Here is a 21830-nt window from a genome sequence, read left to right as displayed (position 1 = left end):
CCACCACACCTGCCCCTTCCACCTCCAGGATTTTTCTCATGTGTTATTTTCCCCCTAAAATATCCTTCCCAACTTCTTCTATTGGGATCTTACCCATTCTTCAAGGGCCAGCTCAAATTCCACTTTTTCTGACTCTTCACCTTCTGAGAAGGGGAGAAAAAGCATAAGTTTTCATCTTAGGAAATCTGTCCCTGGCATGTAAATAATGTGCAACCATGAACAAATCAAATCAAATCAGGCTCAGTTTTCTTATCTATAAAATAGGGTGCAAAATCTTTATGTTATGAGCTTAGCATGATTATTACATAGAATCATGGATATAAAAGTTCTTTGTAAATGGGAGAGTACTGTAAGGATATTATTTATAAGCACAATCCCATTGCCATATAACAGACGCATTGCCCAAAAATTGGCTTAAGCAAAAATTAAAAAAAAAAAAAGTCTTGACCCATGTCACCAAAAAATCCAAGGATATGAGAATTTCAGGCATGGCTTTTTTCAAGGGATCAAATTCTGTCCCCAAGACCTGCTTGCCCCATCTCTAGATTCTCCTGGTTTCCATGCTGGCTTCATTCTTAGGCTCTATGTGGAGGAAAGATAACTGTGGAGTTACCTTCCAGGTTCAGATCCAGCTGTAAAAAAAAGAGTACTCCTTTCTCAGTAGTCCCAGCAAGTATTCCAATATTTCACCCTTTTGGTTCTGAGGTCACGTGTCCATCCCTGAACAAGACCTTGTGGTCAGGAATGTGTGGTGCTTTGATCAGTCAGGCCTGAGTCTCTAGAGTTGGAGGGTGGAGGAGAGTGGATGAGAGGAATGATTACCCTAAAGCAAAATCAGAGTGTTGTTACCAGAATAAAAGGGGAAAGGATGTTGCTGACAAAAAGAATAACTGCCCCTCACAGTTCACCCCTTTGATGGACTGACATCCACACACGCCCTTATTCATGTACAAAATACCTTCCCATCTCCTCCTCTCCCCCAAATGGAAGACAAATCAAAGACTCACATACTTACTGAGTTCCAAATCTCCAGGTGACTTACATTCTTTTACTTCAGAATTACATGTGTTCTCAGGGTCCTGTAAACTGTGGCCTGAATGATAACCTCCCCAACATGCCATTACTCCACAATGGCCAAGAGAGAATAGAGTAACTGCAATCACAACTCCTATTTGAAAGAGGAAAGAAAGGAAACAGCACACAGGGCCACTAGTCCACAGCATCAATCAGTTCCTGATGAGCAGGAATAGCATAGTCTCCCTGTCCTGATGGAGCAAACAGTTACTTGGACAGAGCAATAGGCAGAATAATGGTCCCCCGAAGGAGTCCACATTCTAACCCTCTGAACCTATGAATATGTTATATTACATGACAAAGGGAATTAAGATTGTAGATGGAATTAGGGTTGTGAATCAGCTGATCTTAAATAGGGAGGTTATCCTGGATTACCCGGATGAGCCCACTGTAATTGCAAAAGTCCCTGAAAGTGGAAGAGGGTGACAGAAGAAGAGTCAATGTCAGGGCAATGGGACATGAGGAAACACAATCAGCCACTGCTGGCTTTGAAGAGAGAAGGTACCGTGAGCCAAGGAATGCAAGCAGCTTCTAGAAGGTGGAGAGTGGATTCTCCCCAGGGCCCCCAGAAAGGAACACAGCCTTGAAGACAACTTGCTTTTAGCTCAGTGAGACCTGTTTTGGATGTCTGGCCTACACCATTGTAAGATCAATTTGTGTCGTTCTATGCCACTAAGTTTGTGCTATTTTGTTACGGGAGCCATAGAAAATGAATACAGATAGCAAAACAACAAAGCCCACTCCCCCAGTACTTCTCTGGATCCTATTTTTATGACTCTGGCTGGGCATTTAACAGATACCGCCACTTTCGCTCCCCTAGCCATCTTGGGAGATGGGTGTGACCATCCTTACATCACAGCTGAGGAAGCTGAGACTCTGGTAATAGCCCACTTGTCCAGAATCAACCAACTAATAGAAGAGGGAGCCAAAATTCAAACTCTCGTCTGTCTGGCCTTGAGCCTGGCTGGGTCCCCATAAAACTTCTTTGTCCAATGGGCCTCTCATCTCTGCCTGAGCCCTCCAGTGATGGGGGCTCACGCCCTGCAAAGCCGCCTTCCTGCCCCAGGCCTCCCGGCTCGTTCTTGGCTTCACTCCCTGCCTGGTCCTGATGTACGAGACAGCCCAGTGGATGGCGGCTAGAATGTCGGACTCCAGGCCAACCAGTGGGCAATAAATCCAGGACGGAGTTGCCTGGATAGCGGGACTGAGGCTGAGCTTTCCCATCCCCAGGGGAGCAAGTTCTTTTTATCAAAATCTAGATTTCTGCTCTCCTCTCTCGTCTCCAGCCTCGAGCTCCCCTCAGCTGTAGGGAGAAGGGCCTGGAATGCACCACTTTGTATCAAACAGAGGAAAAGTAGAGCTCTGTCTTGCAGGATTTATTCTTTTCTCTGTTGTCACCTTCACTCTGTTCTGACCGAAGAATGTCCCAGGAGTGGCTGAGGTGAGGAAGGGCAGATCTGGCTCCTCCAGTTTCTCCCTGACAAATGTGAAATGGGTCGGGGGCCGCAGGGGAGGTAAACAGATTCCTAAAAGCGCCTTGTGCGTAATTTGGGGCTGAAAGTTCATATGCAGAGATAGAACTCCGTGTGTGCATCCCCAGGGCCTGGCCCAGCTGACTGCCAGCCAAACCCAGCCTCCCATACCCTAACACACACAACCCACGCAGAGGCCAGGCCCAGACCCCCACTGACTGAGTGGAAACACTCAAGGGCTCCCCGCTTCAGACCACAGAACCTAAACACAGGCTCCAAAAGATCAGATGAGACCCAGGGAGCTTCTAATTTGATTCCTTCATTGGCCCAGAGAAGGGAGGTGATTTTCCTAAAGTCACATAGCAAAGCCAGGGCTCGTACCTCATCAAGCCTCAATTTCCCCAGGGTAAAGTGCAGGCCTGTGGTGAACTCAGATGAGGTAGAAATTGCTAAGTGTCTGAATGGGAGAGGGAAATAATAACAGCCCACCATGGACTGAGCACACTCTGTGTACCAGGCACCATGCTAAATGCCTGACAAGCTTCATCTCATTTTGTCTTTGTAACATTCTATGGAGCTATTGTTTCCCCATTTTGCAGATGAAGAAAATGAGACTCAACAAGGAAACCTTCTTGGGGGATAAAAATATGTATCTTAATTCAGGTGGTGGTTACACAGGTATATACATCTGGAGATGTACACTTAAAATTGGTGTACTTTATTCTCTGTCAATGACACTTCCATTTAAAAGTGCTGTGATGAAAAAAAGAATAAACTGAGGCTCAGAGAGGTTAAGCGACTTTCCCAAGATCATTCAGCTGGCAGGCAGCAAAGCTGGGTGGGCCTTGAACTGGATCTGTCCGACCACAGAGGCCACGGTCACTACCCTTGCCATATTGTTGTGTCACATATCTGCCTCACAGTGACTCTTCCCATACCTCAAGTCTGCAGCCCTGTTCCAATTTGCTGAACCCAGACTCAAGAGAGTGACTGGGAGGCCTGGGAGGCTCTGAAGAGAGGTCTGAGTCTGGACAAAGGGCAAGGGCAGGGCTGCTGCTGCCCCATGTAGTGCTGCCTCAGTGCAAATTAGGACAATCTTCTCTTTCCCTTGACAGTGCAGCCTCACACCAGGGTGCAGGAGCATGGTATGGACTGTAGCCCCCAGCCCCTCAGTTCTCTGTGCAGCGCACAACCTGAACAATTGTACATGGCCCTGGCGGGGTGCCTCGCGCTGTGGGCTTTGGCCTGGGGGGACTGACCTTCCTGACCCACTGCACTCTCCCACCTAGCCATTTCTGATGTCCCCCCATCTGTCTGGGGCTTGAGGGCCCTCTTTTTTGAGTTCAGGCCCTAACAAAGGTCCTCAGCTGCAGGGCGCATGGGGGGAGGGGTGGTGGCAGCACAGGGATGTCACTCAGTCACTTGGCAAATGCTTGGCAAGAGTCCTTTCTGTACTAGGCTCTGGACAGAGATGATCAGACCCAGTCCCTGCCTCAGAGCAGTCCCGCGCAAGTGCAGGAGATGCAGGAAGAGATAATGACGGAGAGCTAGCACCTTCACACATGTATGAAAGATGCCTTTTCCTCAAAGCAGAAAAGCGTATTAATAAATATACAATCCCTGGGGCTTCCCTGGTGGCGCAGTGGATAAGAATCTGCCTGCCAATGCAGGAGACACAGGTTTGATCCCTGGTCTGGGAAGATCCCACATGCCACGGAGCAACTAAGCCCGTGAGCCACAACTACTGAGCCTGCACTCTAGAGCCCACAAGCCACAACTACTGAAGCCCGCGTGCCTAGATCCCGTGCTCCGCAACAAGAGAAGCTACCACAATGAGAAGCCCGAGCACCACAATAAGGAGTAGCCCCCGCTCGCCGCAACTAGAGCAAGCCCGCGTGCATTAACGAAGACCCAATGCAGCCAAAAATAAATGAATAAATAAATAAAAATTTAAAAAAATTTTTAATTAAAAAAGAAAAAGAAATATACAAATCCCAGACAACAGTAATGCAAAGGATGGCCCCCAGAGTGGTACAGAGCCAGCCTGCCTAGCTGTATAGCCCTCCGGCGCCCCATACCTCCAAGCCAAAATCTGACCTGAGGTCTGTCTGACTCCGAAGCTGTGCTTGCCCAACAGCATGTCCCTAGCTTCTCTCCCTGCAGTGCACACGCTTTCCTGCACTTGCTTCTCCCTGACCTAGGCTGGTAGCTTCCTGACCAGGCCCCTGTACCTCCACTGCACGGGCAGAGGCTGGATGAGGGATCCCCAAGGCCCCCGCCTGCCCTGGGATGGTCTGGGTTCTCTGCATGGGAGAGTGTGCAGACCTGGCCCTCAAGCCAGGGTAATGGTCCTTGAAGCACCCGAGAGCATTCCTCTTCAATGTGACGTGACTATAGGGGTCACTAGGAAAGGGCAGGAGAAATGGGTCATGCGAGAGCGAGCGAACATAACAGGAGCCCCTCCCATCCACACAGGCTGTGCAAAGCCTATTTCCACACCTTGGTTCACTGAACCTGCAAAAGAATGGGTGAGGCAACAGAGGCTCAGAGAGCTCAAGTAACTTGCTCAAGCTCACACAGCCATGCTGCAGCCCAGCTGAGCCAGGAACGCCAGCCTACCTCTCTGTTCCAGGCCTCCTTCACCACCCATGGCCCCTCTATGGCTCGCACGGGTGGGCTCAGGGACACAGGGGACTGAGCCTGGGGCCTGGGCCCCACCAAGCGCACTGAGGCATTGGAGCTGGCGATGATGACAGAGCTACAGTCTGCTGGGAGGAGGTCACGGTCTGTAGATGCCACGGTCTGTTGGCTTTGCGAGCAGGATAAACTGGTGAGGCCCACCTGGGGCTAGGCAGGCCTGGGCCAGGGGCTCTTACCCCAGGTTGGCTGGGGGGCTCTCGGCAGAGCCAGGGGAGACAGCAGCACCGCCTAGGCCCTCCTGCTTCCCCGCTCCTGTTGGGGGAGGGGGTGGCCGCAAATAACCCATCAAAGCCTCCTTTGCTGGGGCAGCTGGATGGGTGGTAGGCTGGGCAGGGGATGGGCGGAGGTGGACTGGAGAGGACCAGGGGGACCTCAGGCCCAGGGCAGCTTTCCCCAGCACCCTTGGAGGGCCAGCAGGCAAGCTCCGAGTGGGTTCCAACTAGTGAGAACAGAATAGCTAAGCCTGAGGGCTCTCTAGCCACACTCCTGGGTTCAAATCCCAGCCACCGCTGTGTGACCTTGGGCAAGCCACTTCACCTGTCTGTGTCTCAGCTGATATACAATATCTTGAGAGCTGATATCAGTGTTTACCTCATAAAGTTGTTAAGATGATTAACTCCTAACCCTCACAACTTGCAAGTCAGGGCCAGGGCTGCTACTTCCCTTTCAAAAACAAAAGTATGGCAAAGTCTTCCTCTCTGGGTATGGATTGACAAAGATTACAGTGTGTTGGGGCCAGATAAATGTAGGTTCCCAGCCCACTTCCACTTAATGCTGTGTGACTTTGGGTAAGACACTCAACCTCTCTGTGTGTCGATTTCCTTGTCTGTAAAATGAGAATAATATCCCCTTGCTCACGGAGAAATGACACATGGGAGAGCTCTCAAACCAGAGTTGGTGCTCAGAAGACAATGGTTGCTTCCCCTCCTCTTGGTGATTCAGTCCAACCACCTTGATGCTCCCTAAAATGAGCTAGGCCCAGGTGTAGGCTGCATACCCATATAGACCAGCCTCAGTCCCTGCTTTCCAGGAGCTCAAAGGACCCTGGGGAGGCCAACGCTGTGGCCAAAATGTTGGAATGAGTAAAGGCTTCCTGCTGGAGGTGGAGGTGACTGGATGTTTATTCATAATTTTTGAAGTTGGGTGATCAGTACATAGAAGTTCATTATCCTATTCTATCTAATTGTGTGTATGTTTTAAATTTTTCCATAATTAAAGTTTGTAAAGCTTTTTCATTAATCACCTAAAATTACCTCAAGTACCACCAGCTATACGTAACAGTCTTTAAGAAAAACTAGACAGTCTCTGTCTTCCCCAGTTCACTGCTATTATCCTTGAATCCAGGGGTATCAATCCATGATCCATGAGCCAAATCCTAGCTTGCTGCCTGTTTTTGTAAATAAAGTTTTATTGGAGCACAGCCAGCCCATTTATTTGCATTTTGCCTGTGGCTGCTTTTGCCCTAAAGGCAGAGTTGAGTAGCTGCAACAGAGGCCCTATAGGACCCTGGTTGCAAAACCTAAAATGTTTACCATCTTCCATTTAGAGAAAAGTTTGCCAACCCCTGTTCTAATCTCCCACGCATCCTCCATTATTCACGGACAACTCTGCTATCAGGATTGCAATCATGCTCTCCAGCCCTGGGGTGATCCTGGGTGATTTCCAGGACCATGGAGATGACGATCCACCCCCCGGACCCTCAGTCCTTCCCACTGTTGTCTCCACTCCCTTTCTCCACCCCCTCCAGCCTTCATTCCCACAGTCTTACCTCAGACCTTGCCACCGCCCACTATGGCTCCACCTTCAAAGCACTGATTTAAACCCCAACTCTCCAACACCTTCCTTCCCGTTTGTCTGTGCGGTCAGTGCCCTAGTCAATGGTTCTCTGACCTCACAGGGCCTTTCCATCAGTTGATCTCTCTACTTCCTCCCAGTCCATAAGCTTTCTTCTTTCTTTGCTTTCCTCCTGATCCACAGTCCATCATTTCAATAACACCCTTGCTAATACCCTGTTCCCTTTTCTCTTTGCACCAAATCTAAAATAAATCCAATGGTGGATGAACCCAACTATCCCCTTTTTAATGCCTAGACCCAAGCAACTGTTGAAGAAAGAAACCACACAGGGGCAGAAATTGTTTTCACTAGTTTCATACCACACTCCAAACAGTCAACAATGACTCAAACTCCAAATGCATTGACCTAGTTGACTCATTTCCCCTCTATGCACAGTGCCTATTTCAAGCCTTCTCCAGTCTCTGGTGACGGGATTTTTAACAGGCTGAGATGTGGTGCAAGGGGCATTGCAGGTGAAGGGAGCAGCGAGAGCAAGGACCAGGAGGGGCCCGGAAGAGATGGAGCTGGGTGTGGCCAGAGTGAGGATGGAGAGGGAGGCCAGGCTCAGGAGACAGCTGCATCCTAGAGATTTAGAAAAATGCTGTGGGCACTGGGGAGCCACAGAAGGCTCTGGAGCAGGCAGTGGTCAGATGGGAGACAGGCTTCAGCAGGGGCAGGGGTGGGGAATCAGGGAAGAGGTGTGGGGGGAAGGGGTGCTCATCCACCTCCCACTCTGCATTCATCTGACAGGTTGCAACTTCCTTCTGAGGAGAGAGTACGCTTCCAGGCACCCCAGTGCAGAACTGCTGCCCATCCCCAGGGAGGCCCAGCCCATCTGCACCACACAGCTTCCATGTCCCTCAGTCAGGGAACACCAGTGGCAATGTCCTCTGGAGGGAGAGCCTGGCCCAGCGGCTGGGCGTCCTAAAACAGATCATCAAAGCTAAGAGTTTTATAAAGTAGGAATGATGACATTTTCACGTACCAGCTTTTCTGTGGGGTAGAGTAGGCGTTCCAGAGCACCTACTGTGTGCTGGGCCCCATCTCATAGACTGTCCCACGGCCATTAGAGGTAAGTATGAGCACACCCACGTTACAGATCAGGAAACTGAAGCTCAGCAGGACGGGGGACCTATGTCCAATCCCACAGTCCATGATGGCGCCAGACCTGGAGGCCACGTGTTAGGCTCCCTTGCAGTGCTTTCCCTACAACCAGCTGCCCCGTGGGACTCACCAACTGTGAGGATTCAATACCCTGAGGCAGGAATTCACATCCATCGCCTTGCATGGCTTCCATGGAGGGAGGTCAGCCTCCCAGGGCCCCTTCCCACTGTGAGCTGGCTCCATCCAGGAGAACGTCATTTATCACGTGGAGCTGTGATATGACACGCTAGGGAATCCCAGTTCATCCAGAGAGAGAGAGCTGGCAAGGGTGGCCTCCCACCCTCACCTCCAAGACTGCCCTTCTCCAGGCGGGCACCCCTGCCGTCTCAGCCACATTTCACAGGATACACTTGAGGACCTATCCAACATTTTGTCTCCTCTGAACAAGCTCCAGTCTGTCCGCGGAGCCCAGAGGGGGCAGTTTTCCAGAGCAGGACATCCGCTCTTGTGGTCCTGGTCCCTACGCCTCTCGGTGATGGAGCCAGAGGATACTGGCATCCTTTGCAGCCTCACACTGTTGGCTCGTGGCCACCCTCCCCTCTGCCCCCATCCTGGGTGGCCTGCAGATGTGCTGAGCCACAGGCGGCAAATATTTGCTGACCAAGGGAATGCACTGTCACTGAAGCCACTCAGCAGGTGTCTGCCTGCATAGGAGGTGAAACAGGGAACAGTGGCTGGGGAAGGAATTGCCCCAAAACTCACACCTGTGGGGGGGCCCAGACAGTATGTGACCCACCTCCAACCCCAGTCAAGTTCAAAGACTGAGGGAGAAGACCGGGCCAGATGGGACCCTTAAATAACGGGGTACGAGTGAAGCTGTCATCGAAGGCCAGGATGACAGCTCCACAGCTGCGTCTGAGAAGGGAAGAGCTGGGCATGAGAAGACAGCTCCAGATCAGAGGGAAGGGCACCAGCAGCCCCTGGGAAAGCCCGGATATCCAGAGACCCCAGGGGTGCTGAGCACAAGGGGCCGGAGGGAACGGGACATATCAGTGTCCGCCTGGGGAACGGCTGTGGCTGTGCTGTGTGCTGGACAAAGGGTCCCATAGAATCCCCATTCCACCTCGCAAATCTGTTCAGCCTCAGCCAGGACACTCCCCCTCTCTGAGGTCCTCCTCCCCTACAAGGTCATCTGACCAGAGGTGATGATGGATATGCAGCGGGTGTTCAGTAGAGAGGAACTCACCCCTGTCTCTAAATCAGGCCCAGCCTTCATCTCTGGGGCACCTGAGTGAAGCTGGCCTGTTTACCACTTGTTTAAAAATATTCGTGGGCTTCCCTGGTGGCGCAGTGGTTGAGAATCCACCTGCCGATGCAGGGGACGCGGGTTCGTGCCCCGGTCCGGGAAGATCCCACATGCCGCGGAGCAGCTGGGCCCGTGAGCCATGGCCACTGAGCCTGCGCGTCCGGAGCCTGTGCTCCGCAATGGGAGAGGCCACAACAGTGAGAGGCCCGTGTACCGAAAAAAAAAAAAAAAATTCATAATATAAGTAGCTACATCTAGTAAGTGCCAGCCACTTGTTAAGTGCTTGACAAGCCCTCACACTGGATCCTCAAGGCAAGGTCATGAAGTAGGTGCTGCTATTATCATCCCTTTAGAGACAAGGATCCCGAGACTGGGAGCTGGTGGGACTTGCCGCGGTGCAAAGCCAGCCTGTGACAAGGGACTCTGGGGCCTGCGGGCCATGCTGCAGGACCCTGTCCATCCTGTAGCAGTTCGCCCCCTGCAGCTTGCCACCTGGATCACTCGACTGGCCCAGAACCACCTACCACCGTAGAACAATTCAGAAGTGGTGTCCTGGGTTTCCCATTGGTCCTGTGGGCAGAGGCTCTGTCCACTCCCCCCACTCTCCCACTCTCGACGGGGAGAGACTGGGCGGCCTCGCGTCCCTGTGGAGAGATGAGGGCCTGGGTGTGGGAGGCCATGGCTGGGGAGGGGTCTGCAGAGCAGCCAAGAGTCCAAGACTCAGAGAGGAACTCCCACGGTTTGCTGCGCGTCTGGGGACGGTTGAGGACCTGGCCTCCTGCCCGCAGCTAGCTTCCAGTCGCGCCCAGGGAAGGAGAGGCAGGGAGGAGGGCCAGCCAGCTCTTCAGCAGTGGGACCGAGGCCCCTGCATGGAACCTCCCCTGCTCAGCGTCTGGGGTGGGTGCAGAGGAAAGGGTGCCAGGCGCGGGTCTCGGACCCTGGGACCTGTGAGGTGGCCTTGGCAAGCCCCGTACCCTCTCAGAGCCTCAGTTTCTGCCCGCTGACGCTTTGAGCGGCTCAAGTGTCCAGAAAGACAATGTGTGTGAATGCCCTTGGGGGGATGGGGGAGCGCCCTCTCTGTTTTCTTACTGTCATTGTTGTTGATACGTAACCTCAGGGCACTCTTGAGTCTGTCCCGGCAGGGCTCAGATGGGGGGCAGAGGTATGCTCTGCTCAGAAAAGGGGTCCCCTGGCTCCCTGACCGGATGGCAGGGGCACCACCGTGTGATTATAGGGGCCATCAGAACAGTCAGGTGAGCCAGGAAAATAATAACATGGCCTGCTCCTTCCTGCCGCCAGAGATCGCAGCTGGGAAAGAGCAGGGTGGGACTGCGTGGCGTGGCGGGAGTGGGGTGTGCCAGTGAGGGCCACTTGCCCTTGTGCCTGCCTGTCCCATATGTGGATATCCATGGGGAAAGCCCCAGCCCGGGGCTGGTCTCAGCTAATTGTGCCTCCAGCCTCCCCCTCAGGATGGGCACCAGTGCATCAGAGGGGCCTGGTCTGAGCTGGGCTGGACTAGGAAGACCCCTGTCTCTGGAGGGACCTTGGAGCTCCCCGGTCCTCTTTGGACTTTAGGGTTCCCACCTGTAGATGAAGGATTTCTCTCTGGCTACTTCTCCAAGATGGGTGACCCTGAAAGAGGCTGAGGGTTGATGTTTGCAGGGCCCTGTGCTGGGAACAGACTGAGGTGGAGAGTTAGGGCCACCCGTTCAGGCCTCTGCAGATCACTCCAGCCCCACGTCTGTGGCCTGTTCCTTAACATCCCTCATCTGGACTTTGCCACGTCATCCCCCCAGAGCCCCTGTCTCCCTCACCCCCTCCAGAGTGTTCAGACTTCACCCCCATGCAACAAAAAGGGCTCCTCAAGGGCAGGACTCTAGCAGGTGCCTGGCACAGAGGAGGTACTGGGAGATGTTTGCTGAAGGACCAACTCCAGGCAGAGAGAACAGCATGGGAAGTGCTCAGAGCCAGAGGAGACCTGGCTCACTTGGGCCCCAGCATATCCCTGGTACAGCTCAGGGACCGAGATGGGCTGGGCACAGAAGTGGGAGAAGAGGGGCTAGAGTGGGCATTTGGAGTAGACTGAGAGGGACTTGAATGCTGGGGTGAGACCTGGTGTCGGACAGGCCGCTGCACAGGACACATTTGTTCTAGGAAGGAGCCCCGTGTCCACAGCGCAGAGCCCACAGCACGGAGCCAGGAAACAAGGGAGAGACCGGGGCAGTGGGCCTGGAGAGTATGGCGGGCGTGGGAGAGATTCCAGAGCCTTGACAGAAGTGCTAGGATGGTCACAGAAGAGGTGCCCACCCCGCTGGATGGGGGCCTTGCTGGGCCCTGGGGTCTCCCACCGCAGGTCAGAGACAGGAGTAGTGCTGGGGTTCAGTAGCTGCAGTGCCTGGAGCCCGATGCAGCCCTGGTGGGGGGTGGGCCGGGGCTTAGTCTAGGGCAGTCCACCTGGGGCGGCCTGGGGCAGGGGCAGTCACCAGCCACCCCAAGACAAGTTTGGCCAGTGTGGGGTTGGGGTGCCCTGGGCTGAGGGCTCCTGCCTCATCTGGAGGCTGACACAGCCCCTTTCCCATCCCTCTCTGACACCCAGAGCCTCCTGCCCACCAGCGCCTCCTCGCCTGATCTCCCCGGAACTCATCTCCATGCTTCAAGGCTGGGATCAATGATATTTCTTCCAGGCAGCCTCCCTTGAGCCTTCCCTACTTTGGGTTCCCAGGATTCCTGGGCTTCCAGCTCTGTCATACTGTGTTGGCAACATCTGAGTCTTTTTAAAAATTAGTTAATTAATTGTTTTAACCATTCATTGTTAAATTAATTATTAATTTTAATAAATATTTATTTATTTTTGGCTACATTGGGTCTTCGTTGCTGCACAGGCTTTCTCTAATTATGGCGAGCGAGGGCTACTCTTTGTTGTGGTGCGTGGCCTTCTCGTTGCGGTGGCTTCTCTTGTGGCGGAGCATGAGCCCTGGAGCATGTGGGCTCAGTAGTGGTGGCACATGGGCTTAGTTGCTCCGCGGCATGTGGGATCTTTCTGGACCAGGGCCCGAACCCATGTCCCCTGCATTGGCAGGAGGATTCTTAACCACTGCGCCACCAGGGAAGTCCAACATCTGAGTCTTTGTCCTTTGCCCTGTGCTCCCAGGATCACCCTGAAGTCTGGGACTCCTGGGTGTGACTGAATCAGGGGTGTGTGTCCCCAAGACACTGAGTGACTGTGGGTAATTCGTGCGTCTCTGAGCCTTAGTTTCTCAGTCTGTAAAGTAGTGTGATGATCATCATCTGGCCCATCCCACAGGCTGCCGAGGGCCTGTGGAGACTATGTAGGTGAGAGCATTTCTGGGTGTTCTAAGTATCCTGCCCAAGGAGCCATGTCATCACCAAGCATCCCCTAGGGTGCAGGTGCTACATGTGCCTGGCACCCATTGGGACCGGAAGAAGGGAGGCTGCTCCCTGTCTGGTCTGTGGTTTCATCTGAGCCACCCGCACCCTGAGGGCTCTGCCCAGCTTATGCCCAGCACTGCCCCTCCGTGCCCTGCCTTGTCTGTCCCAGAAGCTGCCCCCCACCCAGGCCGCCATTGTTCTCAGAGCCCTTCCACCTGGGATCCTGCTCTCAGTCTGGAGCTCTGGAACAAACGCTCATTCCAAGGATTCCATAGCCCCTACCTCTGCCCTCAGCCTCCTTCAAAGAGGCCACTGGAACTGGGGTCCTCTTCACAGATGTGCCAGGCCACATGCCCCTCCCACACCCCTCAGGCTTTACCAGCTCAGCTGCTTATGAAGTTCTTCCAGGGGTGCTGAGGAGGGGCCTGTGCTGTGGAGGGTGCAGCTAGGGAAGCCTGGCTGGGATGGTGGAGCTCAAGCCAGGCCCAGAGCTCGGGCAGCCCCAGTGAAGCCACTGCCCTCTTCAGAACTCAGTTTCCCTGAGATTTACAGAAATAAAGCCTGTCAGAGACAGCAGGGTGCCGTGGTCCCAAGCTTGGGCTTCGCAGTCAGATGCCTCCGGGCCCTGATCCTGGCTTTGAACCTGTGCAGGTCGTGAGCCCTCTGTATGCCTCAGTTTTCTCCTTCATCAAATGGGGATGGTACCAGAACCTACCTCATGGGGGGCTGTGTGGTTTAGATGAGCTATGCAGACACGCCACCCAGCTCAGGGCCTGGTCTGGTGAGCGAAAAGGGGAACAGCCATCCCTAAGGGCCCTTCCAAAAGTACCCCTCACCCGTGTCACCTCCTGCCACTCTTTGCTCCCCATCACGGACTGTCCATGCGGTCCTGCCCTGTGCCTTTCCCCAGGCTGTCCCCCTGCCTAGCATCTTTTTCCCCTCTAGCATTTGTCTCCCCAGAGAGTTGCTGGCCCTGCCCATCCCACCCTGACCTCTCCCACGTCGACCTCCCCATCTCTTCATTGAGCCCCATGGACCTAGCACAGTACACACCACACACACACACACTCACACACACACACCCAGGACACATACCCCCTCCAGCACACCTCCTTGACCAGAATCCTGGCTCACAGAGACATTCTCTGCTTTACGATTCAGCTCTCCTGCTGAGCTCCTCTCCTGGAGCTGCCCTCAGGTTCCTCCGTGCTGGGAAGGAAGGGGAGTTGGGAGGTCTGTTGGGAAGACAGGCACGTGACACCCTCTGAAACAGAATGATCTGAGCATGTGGGAGGCCAGGAGCTGCCCGGAGGAGGGGCCTTAACTCTGTTGGGGAAGTGGATGATCAAAGAAGGCTTCTCAGAGGAGGCGGTGCTGAGCTCGATTTTGAGTGGAGAGCACGACTCTTCAGGCAGACAAGGGGTGAGGGGTCCTGCCTCACAGTGGGAGAACACAAGCAACGCCCCAAAGCCTGAAGCCACAGGAAGGGCTGAGGTGCACAGGGTGGAAGGGCTGGGAGAAGGGGGAGGTCTAGGGAGGCAGTGGAGGCTGGATCGAAAAGGGGGGCATGGGACAGGCTCAGGCACTGGGGAGCGGCTGGACAGATGTGATTGGTTGCTGGCAGCAGATGGGTCGGAAGAGGTGAGACTGGAGGCCCGAGCAGGGGCAGGGGCCCAGCCCAAGTCCCACTATGGAGGGAATAAGGGAGCTTAAATAAGGGAGGAAATAAGAAGAATTCATGGGATCTTCTCAGGCTCTGGGCTGAGCCTCTTCTATACTCTCCTGGCACTTCTCCTCCTGGGCAATCTCATCCCCACCCCTCACCTGGACCTGCAAAATCCTCCTCACTTGTCCCTCTGACCCTGCAGGATGCTCTACCCAGGAGTCCAGGTGAATTTTTTTAAGTCTCTTTTCCAAGCCTCCGTGTCCCATCCAGGCTGGTGAAGCCTCGGGGCAGGGCTGGGGCATGCTCATTGACCGGTCACCCTCGTGCCCAGCGAAGATGCAGTCACAGAAACCCTCCAGTGATTCCGACGCTACTTAGGATGGCGCCTCGCCTCTGGTCCCTCTCCCCAGGCTCGGCTCTCCAGCTGCCTTGGCCCTGAACTTGCTCTGCCGGCTCCTTCTCGTTCAGCCTCCACAAACTTTCCCCTCCACCTGGGCCGCCCTCCCCTCACCCATCTGACTAGTCACTGTCCATCAGGTCTTAGCTTTAAAGACCATCCTTTCCCCAGAACAGCCCTTCCTGACCCTCAGGGTGCCTTCCGTCCTTCCTCCCGTCTCTCCCTGCAGAGTCATCTCCATGGTGGCCATTTGTAAGGTTAGATGATGGCTCCCCGCCAGGGTGTAAGTCCCACCGGGGCAGAGAGCAGTACAGCTTGGGCCACAGAGCGAGTTAGGCAGAGAGGGGAGGCTTACACTCCTAGGCCCTTGCCCAGGGATGTTTCCAGAGCCCCTCTCAGCCTCCACGGGCTGGACTGGGCAGTGCCCTCCTGGTGGACCTCACAAAGAGACTCGGGCAGAGGCGGGACTGAACCCAGGCCAGCCCAGGGCCATACCGCCACCCTCCTGCCCCTCACCTGCCCCTAGTTCTCCCTGAGGCCTGAGGCTTTCCACCCACACTGCCTGGAGGGCCACGTCCCCACCTTCTCCTGGGACATCCTCCTATTCCCACCAAGACCCATCTCAGATGGTACCCTCTCCCTGAAGCTGCTGCTGACCTCCAGGCAGGGTTGGCCACCCCCGCCTCAGGACACCCCTGTGTCATTCATTAGCTGTCTACCAGTCAGTCTCTCCTCCCCGTATGAGGTCTGGAGCCTCTTGACGGCAGGGCCTGAGCCTGCCTCTGTCTCCGAGTTCCCCACTCCCAGCTAAGGGACCTCAGTTGGGTTTGGTGTTGACTGTGGTTGGATGGGGGAAGGTGGACGGATAAGTGGGGTGACAGAAGGAACACACCCATCTCCAAATGGCCTCCAGCCCGTCCTCCCGGCCCCTCCCGGTGAGTGGGCCTCACCCTGCCCTTGCTGGCCTGACTTGTGGGGGGTCCCTGAGGTGGTGATAGGAGCCTGGGCCCCCTTCCCCTTCCTGCTTGGCCCACATGCACCTCTTGGAGGCTCTGAGGCAGAGAACCCCCTCGGAGGAGGCATCTCTCAACAGCGTCAGGAAAGGGACACGGTCAGCTCAGCCAGCCCATTTGTCATGCCACTGGTTGACACCTGCCTGGCTCTGGTCTCCCTCCGAGGCCTGTTTCCCTTGGAGCCATTTCCCAGAGCTGTCTGCTCCCTGTGAACAAAACCCACTCATTTCCTTCTGAAAATACAAACCACTTCCTGGCTTCGCAGAGAACTGCCCGGGTGAAATGGACCATGGTCTCAGAATAGTCTGTGCGCCCCTCTCCACCGCCAAGCTGGTCAGGGATGTGTCCCCCTTCCCTCCCGTCCCCCATCCTGGCTCGTATACATCCCCACAGGCATACACACTCAGCCCATCCCCAGTCTCGACCCCAGGCCTCCCAAGTGTCCAGCCCTGCACAGAGGACTGGGACAGGTGCAGAGTGTTCTTTTATTCAATAGACTCTCACCAAGCATCTTTTCCATGCCAGGGCCTGGGCTGGGCACTGGGGTGTCAGGTGGGCATGCCCTGGCCCTGCCCTAAGTCTTTGTCAGTCTGGATGGGAACACTGAGGTATGGAGAAAAGCCAGATCCTGTAACCCCACATCTGGGTTTGCATCCTGCCTTGGCCACTCACAGGGCTGTGTGGCCAGGACAAATCCCGGGACCTTGTCCCTGAGTGCCGATGGCACAGGGCTGGGCTGTGTGGAGGAGCAGGGGTGGTGAGCAGATGCCACAAGGTGTTCTCAGGGGGACTTGTCCCCTGTACAACCTACGCAGTCCTTAGTTAATGAGCAGGCTACAAGGCGACAAATACTTGGGGCTGAGGGAACAATTCACTCTAGGAAGTACTGAAGAGTTTCCCAAGTGGGTGAGATTGCCCAGAACCCCCGGAGGTGGGAGCCTGGAGTCCGCTTCTCACTCCCTCCAGGAGGGCCCGCAGCCCAGGCCTCCCATTGGACAGAAGGGAGCACTGAGGTCTAGAGGGGAGCGGGAACTTGTCTCAGTAGATTGTGGTTCAGAGCGGCTGGGGCAGGAGAGGCACTGAACCCAGGTCCATTGTAGGTGTCCCCACAATGCCAGGTGAGGCGGAAGAGGAGGGTGAGAAAGGAGGGGGAGATCTGCAGAGGAATCGGTGGCAGGGTGGCCGCACCGGCATGGAGTCCAGGGGGCTGATGAAAAGTCTAACAACCCTGGACATCCCACAGGCCCTGGAGACCCAACCTGTCCAAAACCTCACCACCCACCCTCAGCCCTGCTCTCCCCGGGTTCTCTCTCTCTCGGTAGGGTGATCCTACCCTCCCGAAGCCCAGCCAGAGTTCGGCCATTCCCCGAATATCCTGCCTCTCCCACCCTCCCCACAGTGAGTCTGTCCACGAGGCCTGGTGGCTCCACCTCTTGAAAACCGCTCCATGGTGAAGGTGGGAGCACCCATAACTCTCACTCGCTGCTGGAGGAGCAGGAACTGGCACAAGCACTTTGGAAAACAGTGTTGCCATTCAAGATGAATATTGTGAGTTACGGCTCCTGTGAGCCAGCACTGGGGATGGACCCAGTGATGTGCTGGTAAATGTTGACCAGCCAGCTCTTTTTAAAAAGCCCCTGGGGCTTCCCTGGTGGCGCAGTGGTTGGGAGTCCGCCTGCCGATGGAGGGGACACGGGTTCGTGTCCCGGTCCGGGAAGATCCCACATGCCGTGGAGCGGCTGGGCCAGTGAGCCATGGCCACTGAGCCTGCGCGTCCGGAGCCTGTGCTCCGCAACGGGAGAGGCCACAACAGTGAGAGGCCCGCGTACCGGAAAAAAAAAAAAAAAAAAAAAAAAGCCCCAATTTGTAGCATTTGCTAATTCCTATGGTGTAAATATTTCCCCGGGGTCCATTTTGAACTATGTACCAAGGTGATGTCACCGAATGCAGAGTTGGGAAGAGAAGGACATAATGGGCCCTAGTGCTGGCACCACTAGATACATCCCACACAAAGGACTAGAATATTCACACAGCACTACTCCTAATAGCCCCAAACTGACGCTACCACATGCCCACCTGCAGTAGAAACAGTAAATAAACTGGTCTGTTCACACAGTGGAATAACATGCAGCCACGTGAGGGGACAAGCCACTGGGGCTACGTGCAGCATCCTGGGTGACCGCCACTTGTTCTGTGTTGAACAAGAGCAGCCGGACACAAATGGGTACACACTGCACTAAGAAGCCCCAACACAGACAAAATAAACCTGCAGTGACAGAGGGCAGGATATCGGTCACCCTGGAAGGAGGTCCTGCCGGGACAGGGCACAGGGTGCTGTCCTGTTTCTGGACCTGCTTGGTGGTTACTCAGGTGTGTTCACTTTTGATAATTTGCTGAGCCCTGAATCTATGATTTGTGCACTTTCCTGTTATCATGTTATACTTCAGTAACGAGTTTTCGTGAAAACACCACCAGCCAACCCCCTCGGCTGCCCCAGACCACCCACGCTCTAACTCCACCAAACTTTTTTTTTCCTCATAGCATATCAATGGACACAGCTTTTTTTTTTTTTTTTTTTTGCGGTACGCGGGCCTCTCACTGCTGTGGCCTCTCCCGTTGCGGAGCACAGGCTCCGGATACACAGGCTCAGCGGCCATGGCTCATGGGCCCAGCCGCTCCGCGGCATGTGGGATCTTCCCGGAGCGGGGCACGAACCCGCGTCCCCTGCATCGGCAGGAGGACTCTCAACCACTGTGCCACCAGGGAAGCCCTGGACACAGCTTTTATCCATTTTTTTCCTTTTTTTATATTGAGATATAATTGTCATATGACAGTATATTAGTTTCAGGTGTACATAATGATTTACTACTCGTATATATTGTGAAATGATCACCACAATAAGTCTAGTTAACATCTGTCACCATATACTGTTACAAAATTTTTTTTCTTGTGATCAGAACTTTTAAGATCTACTCTCTTAGCCACTTTCAAATATACAATACAGAATTTTTAACTATAGTAGCACCAAACTTCTGAACATTCATTCAAGAGATAGTCACTGAGTGCTTACCATGTGCCAGGCCCTCTTCCCCGACCGTGCTGTACCCTCTAAAGGACTGTCATTTTGCACGTGCTGTTCCCTCTGCTGTACGGGCTTTCCCATAGCTCAGCTGACTGAGAACTCACCTTCAAAATTCAGGCCAGGCTTCATCTCCCCATCCTCCCACGGAACTCCCTGACCCCAGGTTGTGTTAAGGGCCCCTCCTCAGGGCTTCCACAGCCCCTGAGCTTCCCTTTGTCCCAGCACTGAGCACTCCGGTTTGTCATTGTCATTGCCTGTGTCCACACCTGTCTCCCCACCAGACTGTGACCTCATCCTGGACAAAGGCCAGGACTGACTCATCTCGGGGTCCCCAGCCCCACCTCAGGGCCTGGAGTGGAGCTGGCATCAGGAAAGGTGTGTAGAGGGACTTCTTTGGCAGTCCAGTGGTTAAGACTCTGAGCTTCCACTGCAGGGGGCCTGGGTTTGATCCCTGGTCGGGGAACTAAGATCCCACATGGTGCATGGCGTGGCCAAAAAAAAAAAACTGTGTGGGTGAGTGGAGGAATTGGGTGACAAATGAGCCAAGGGAGCAGAGTCCTGGAGTTTTCTAGGCGGTTCTGATTTCACAGTTTCTTTCCAGTTGTCCCCATAAGAACTCAGCTATTGGCAGACCATGTGTCTCTACTGATGTTTCGGAAAGCACCGTCCCCATCTCCGGGTGGGCGCAGGGCCTGGGGTCGTGGGGTACACAGTGGGCTGTGTGGCTTGAATTGAGGTTTGAGCTCTGGCGCTGCCTCAGTGGGTCCCTGTTCCCTCTACTCCCCAAAACTTCAGTCCCCAATCTGTGATTGGAGACCGGAAAGTGTCTGAGGGTCCTTGCCAGGCAGCCATTTCTGCCCTTGCCATGTCTTCTCCAAGCTGCCCCTGGGCCTCACGCTCCAGCGCCTGTGGCTCTGGGAGGTGAGACCGACAGCAGCAGAGGTGGAACCCCCGGCGCATTAATGGCGCTTGTGTTTACCCAGGCTGGGCCCATAAAATGTCTCAAGCGGAACTGAGCTTGGCTTGGAGCAATCTGGCATTGTCCGTTCCAGCTCTTGAACCTTGGAATGGACCACCTGGGTGGACATCTCATTCCCTAGACACCTTGAAAAACTCTAGAGGGAAGCCTGGCAAGGCCTTGGAGCAGAGGAGTAGACAAGGTTGGGTTTGCAGGACTTGGGGACCTGAGAGGTCAACTTGTCCAGCCCCCGGTCCCATGCAAGGATCCCCTGCAGGCTGCATTATGGCCTAAGGGGAGAAGGACCTGTCCTGCGTGCTGCGTCTCAGCAGAACCCTGCACTAGTACCCAGGAGGCATGGCTCTCTGACAAGCCACCTCTGCCCAGTCTGTGGCTTCTTTCCGTACTGAGTTGCTGAGTTCCTGAGGGCAGGAACTTGAGTCTCCTCATCCCTCCGTCCCCAGCCTGGTCCTTTTCTAAGTTCCTCCTCTGTGCCCTGCCCTGTGCTGAGCTCTTTGGACCAAGGAAGCATCAGACTCAGTCTTTCCTTTGGGTCATTTATGTCTAGGAGGAAAAGCACCTGGGTACCCAATGCATCAGAGGATAAGTCAGGAGTCCATCCATCCATCCATCCAACCATCTATCCATCCATCTCTTGACAATAGTCCCATCAGCTTCTGGGGAGCAAAGCTATAAGCACAGGCTTTGGGGTCACGTGGTTCTGAGTTCAGAACTGTCCCCCATTGCATGACCTCTCTGGGCCTCAGTTTCCTCATCATTAAAAAACCTGCCTCACAGGGTAGTTATGAGATTCCCTGAGACAAGACAGGCAAACTGATGAGAACAGTGCCTGCACTCAGGCAGACTTACCTGGAAGGTAATGAAATCTGCGTTTAGGGGCCCTTTGCTTACACTTGTCTCTTCTCTGGAAGATACTCTCGAAATGTGTTCTTATGGTCATATATCTTTATAAAATTTTGTAAGAAGTAAGATATTTTAGCCACAAACGGTTGATGGCACTTTTTCTCCCTGAATCCCCCTCCGTCTTCCTTTCCTGTTGAGTAGTGTTGAGCGGCTGAGGCATTTAGGGATCTGGCTAAAGGGAAGTTGAGTTGAGGATATATTTACTGTATTGGGGGATTAGTGGTGTATATGTATATGCTTTGCAGTCACTTACGGGTATAGTTATTGTAGCCGTCCTAGTATAGGAATAGCTTCCAGCACGAAGAACCCTGCTGCGCACTGTGCAGACTCATTTAGCGTTGGAACTGCAACCGGCCCTGTGGATGGTGGGAGAGAAACAAGGTTTGACATGAATGCACCTGGAGGTTAGTCTGTGGAATATTCTTTCAAGCATCAGTTGTGCCAAACTGTAGGCAAAGAATTTGGGCCTTATCAAAATAGAAACTCTCTCCTGTCAGGAATGGCACTGCGGCCTGAATAATTAGAAATTATAAATGCATCTTTTTTTTTCTTGCTGGGAATCATGTGGAATAGAACTGATTAGAAGTTCTGTGTTTGTAGGGCACCATCTGCAGCAGGATACAAACAGCAAGTACCTTTGTATCTAAAGTTGCTTATTTTATGTAGCCCAACTGTTATTATGAGGAGGCAAAGAAAGAGTACGTAGTCCAAAATTACAAGGAAAAAGTGTTATGAAGGTATTTCTGACACTTAATTTTTAAAAAAGATTGTATTACTTTTCTGAATTTGTTGATGTTTGTGGTATTCAGCCACTTTAAAAAATTTGTAATTAATTGTGACTTCTTTTCTCATTCTGATTATTTACTTTTGTACTTGGTTTTGTATTTTTTTTTTTTTTTTTGGTATTTTCA

The 21830-nt window shown here is 53.6% G+C and overlaps 1 long non-coding RNA gene across 1 annotated transcript; it reads right to left on the bottom strand.

Annotated features, from left to right (window-relative positions):
* Positions 1–580: 580 nt before the first annotated feature.
* LOC114488050 (uncharacterized) lies at positions 581–21268 on the bottom strand. The gene is made up of 3 exons (XR_003683737.1): positions 21173–21268; positions 1016–1168; positions 581–778 (listed from the first exon to the last, which is right to left on the bottom strand). It is a non-coding gene; the product is annotated as an uncharacterized lncRNA (long non-coding RNA).
* Positions 21269–21830: the final 562 nt, after the last annotated feature.

Source organism: Physeter macrocephalus, chromosome 16 (assembly GCF_002837175.3).
Source record: "Physeter macrocephalus isolate SW-GA chromosome 16, ASM283717v5, whole genome shotgun sequence".
NCBI lineage: Eukaryota > Metazoa > Chordata > Mammalia > Artiodactyla > Physeteridae > Physeter > Physeter macrocephalus.
Note: the sequence above shows the minus strand (reverse complement) of the source record. Positions and strands in the feature narration are given on the sequence as shown.